This window comes from Cicer arietinum, chromosome 2 (genome assembly GCF_000331145.2).
Source record: "Cicer arietinum cultivar CDC Frontier isolate Library 1 chromosome 2, Cicar.CDCFrontier_v2.0, whole genome shotgun sequence".
In the NCBI taxonomy this organism is placed as follows: Eukaryota; Viridiplantae; Streptophyta; class Magnoliopsida; order Fabales; family Fabaceae; genus Cicer; species Cicer arietinum.
The window spans coordinates 10,724,682-10,729,363 of record NC_021161.2 but is presented as its reverse complement, the minus strand read 5'-3'; positions in this window follow the sequence as shown (position 1 = coordinate 10,729,363).

Genomic DNA, 4,682 nt, shown 5'->3' with positions numbered 1-4,682 from the left:
ATCTAAATATATCTTTAATAATACATTCATATATATATATATATATATATATATATATATATATATATATATATATATATATATATATATATCAACAACTACACTTGGTTTTAGTGACACTTGTCACTAATTTGTATGTTTATCTTAAATGTTTCCAACTACATTTGGTTTAAGTGGCATTCGCCACTAATTTGTGTGTTTATCTTCAATGTTTCCAATAGAAATATATAGGCAGCAATAACATCCCATTAGAGGCATCATAGAAGCTATCATCCCGAATGAACTAATATCCTTGACATGCTTACAAATTCTCAATTACATTGCCATCTACTTTTCATTTTAATTATATTTAGAGTTGACCTCAATTAATTTTTGGAGATTCTAAAACCACCATTTTTTGAAAGGCCGTATTTAAATATGGTTTTCTAACTTGAAATATAATTAAAATAGTTTAGAGCAGATCAATTCTTTTTTTGACAACTCGAGTATTCGGGTTTAGTATAATAAGTGCTAAAAAGAATATACCAACTCATTTTTTTGTGGTTTTTAACACATTAAGACTCATGGACAATTTCATCCTTTTTGAGAGAATGAAATAACAACAAGATTGAAATACTCTTTTTTGTTATTAGACCTAAATCTCTTGTATGGACAACAATTTAATCTATTTATACATCATCCATCCAACTAATAAGTCATCCACCATACAAAAAATGTTAATGAATTGGATCAGTATATCCATTTAAAATTATGGATGGATCAAATGCATCCAACTTTTTTTTAATTTTTTGACTTAATTGCAGTTTTGGTCCCCCTATTTTAGTTGAATCGCAAAAGTAGTCCCTCAATTTTATTTCTCTCCAGTTTTGGTCCCCCAAACATAATTTTAGTCCAAAATTTGATGAAGTTTTATTTTTTTTGCGTTTATTAAAATCACATCGTGCCTCAAGATCTCGTAGTGCAACAATTGTACCTGAAATCTATGATTATAAATGGTGCGGTGTAACTTGAAAAAATGAAACTTCATCAAGTTTTTCACCAAAATTCTGTTTGGGGACCAAAACTGAGGAGAAATAAAATGGAGGGACTACTTTTGCGATTCAACTAAAATAGGAGGACCAAAATTGCAATTAAGCCTAATTTTTTTTAATGCAATCCAATTGATTACAATTATTAATTCTAAAATATATACTCTTAAGAAAATATATATATTTTTGTTAAAAACTGTTTTTGTTTATACGGAAATAATATCTAGTTATTATTTTAAAAAGGAGATTTCTCTTTAGATAAAACATAAAAATATCTTTTTGTTAGTTTAAAATAGTTAACTCTAAAAATTTATTTTATTTATTCTTTTTGAAAAACTAATTTCTTTTGGGTAAAAAAACTGTTTTTAAAAAACAGAACTTTTATTATTTTAAAATAAGTTATTTTCTTTTAAAATAAAAATTTAAATTTAAATATTATAATTTATTAATTAATTAAGTTAACTATATATATAGGAGGTGGTGGGTGGTTATAGACTGCTACAAGGTCGCCGAAGAACCATTGCCCACTACCACAAGATCATCGAAGCTCCATCGTTTGCCACCGTATGGTTGCTTGAGTTCCGTCATCTTCCATCTCAACACATTTTATTTCTAACTAATAATAAATAATTACTTATTTTAAATACCGTAAGAATTTTTTTTTCTATTAGTTAAAACATATTATTTTTATTTTAAAACAAAAAACAGTTCTTAAAATTTAAAAAATTTCTGTTATAAATTAATTCTTAGAAAAATAATATCAAAATTTGTTTATTTTATAATATTTTTGGTAAGAAATAGATTTTTATAATAATAAAAAATTATTTTTGAAAATAATAAAACTATTGATATTTTAGATTTATAATTTATTAAAATATTTTAAAAAATATTAGGTGAATTGGATCCATCCATTAAAATATAATAACAGATATATTGGATTGAATTTTTTTAAGAACTTTTGGTTGATTTTAAATGGATGAGTGAATATTTTGATCCATCCATTTTGTCACCTCTAATTTCTTGATGTTTACTTCAAACTAATTTTAAATCATGTAGAAAATTTTGAAAAAATAGTACTATTTTAGAAAATTGATTATAATGTTTCTCACTAAAAAACTAAAGTAACCTCTATATAATCATTTGTATAAACAAACGACTCAATATTAGTTACATTTGGATTAATAAAGGAACCAAAACCTATTTATGAATAAGGTAGAAGGGAGGAGAGTGTTTCTTTGTTTGCTAAATGGAAAAGTTAGACCAAGAATTCACAACCATCACAATGAAGAATTCCAAGATCTATTTTAGTGAATAGAGATAGAAATAACTCTTTAATGATTTCGAAAGAAGGATGACCTAAACAACAATAAAAGTAAATATTTTCTTCTTATTAGAGAGTACAAATGAGTGAGACACATTGCATTTTATATACCAATATGATTATTCAAGATAGCAAAAATCATTTATTTTTCTAGTAAGTCCACTCGTATTTTTGGATTTCTTATCCTAAAATATACAATAAACACTACAAAAAAATCACATTATAGAATAAATCGTTTACGTTTGTAAGTTTTGCACAGAGAAAGATCAATATATAACTTTTGAACGTGGAGGTCCATTTTTAAGGTTATAAAATAATTTATCTCGGATGTTTCTAATTCCAACTACAAGTGTACCATTTATAGTGGCAATTTTCTTCTTGCTGGTAAAAGGGGAATATGTGGAGAACTATTTGAAAGAGGATGTCATGTGTTTTGTCTCTTAATTTGATATCTAGAATAAAGTATAAGGTGTTTTCTGAGACATGTAATACAACGAAAGTGTAATATGATTTGTCCTTACTTTTAAACATTAAGGTACCAAATAGATGTACTAGGAAAAGGAAACATATGCAACCACCAAGTATAATACATAGAAATCAAAGAAAATTGGGGTTCAATCAATCAAGAAAATGATTGTACAAACTTAAAATGAAACCACAAAGCCTCTATTTTTGTCATCTCTAAGTCTGTTTTTAGAAACAAGTTTTTATTCTTTAAAATAATTTTTAAATCAAATTTGTATAATAGTTTTTAATAATTAAAATATAAAAGTGTTTTAAAGAGGTCCTATTTCTTACATTTTCTTCATCATCATCCATACTTTAACTTTCATCATCATCTATGTTTTTATTTTCACCGTCATCCATTTCCATGGAGTTACCACTTAAACAAGTCTATTTAGTGATGGAGCTTGAACAAATACTTAGGGGATATCAATTTTTTTAATTGATAAATTAAATATAATATTTTATTATATATTAGAATTGTAGGATGTAAATTAACAATGTAAACACAATTTTTTTTGCAAAAACAACTGCAAGAAAATGAAGAATTAAACCGAAAAGTTGCATATGTTTAGGAGAGACATAGTTATGTATATAACATATTGATTTGATTCGTATATTTGGAGAGAAAAAGATATAACAAAAAAGATACTTAGTTTGATTGAGTTTTTACGATTTTTATCACAAAATTAAATCCATACTAATGAATAACATGTTGATTTAGCTATGTTTAATTAGATTGACATTAATAAAAATTAAATTTTTATTTTAAAAATATAAAATATAAAATATTCTTTTTCAAACACTATATTTTTTATACCATTAAACAATTACGTAACACTTTTTAAACTATAATGAGAAAAATAATATATAAGTTATTTAAAAAATCCCTTAAATACAATACATATTTAAGATAATACTACTGATATAATATAAGGGTTTTATTCAGATATCGATAGTCAATTTTAAATGAAGTGAAATAATATTTAAATCAATTGAATTTCTTTGGTTTGATTTACATTGAACTCGAACACACAAAATAATCAATATAATTTATTTTGATTTTTTTGAATTTATCAAATTATTAATTTAATTTTTATATCTCTAAACGAAATTTAAAACACTTATGATTGATATTTAAATTAAAACATATAATATATTTTTTAATTATTTTATAAGTTATTTTTATTCAAATAAATTATTAAGAATATTAGAATAGTCGTGGCCACCTTATTCTCTACCAAGCTCGGCCAACGACTCTACCCAAAACTCATTGCCAAATCTCTACCCAAACCTCTACTTCTAAGTTCCAAATGGAGATATTTATCGGAACTGTGAAGTATGGTACGTTATACGAGATCATCCCCTTCGCTTAGAATCAACATCGGTTGATAGCTCTTTCACACTGTTTTTAAATTTTTATTAATTTCTTAAATATATTTTACAAAATTACATAATGTATTTTGTTATTAGCTTTTTAACTACACCAACGCATTTTTTAAGACATAATATTATACTTTTGTCCAAAAAAAAGTTAATATTTCACCTGTTCTAAAATAATTATCATGTTTATGAAAATAATTTTTTCGATAAAACTGTCACTTTTAATTTCAATTTTTTCAATCATATCCTCTTATTAATATTTTATACATCGTTATCAAATTCTAAGTTTGTGATATGTTATACATTTTATATTATTAATGTATAGGTTTTAATTAAATATTTTTTTTACTAAATATAGATAGCTGTATTTTTTTATTTTAAAAAGAATAATAAATTTTATCATAATTAATCTATACAATTTAAATTTGAGATAAGATGTTGGATCC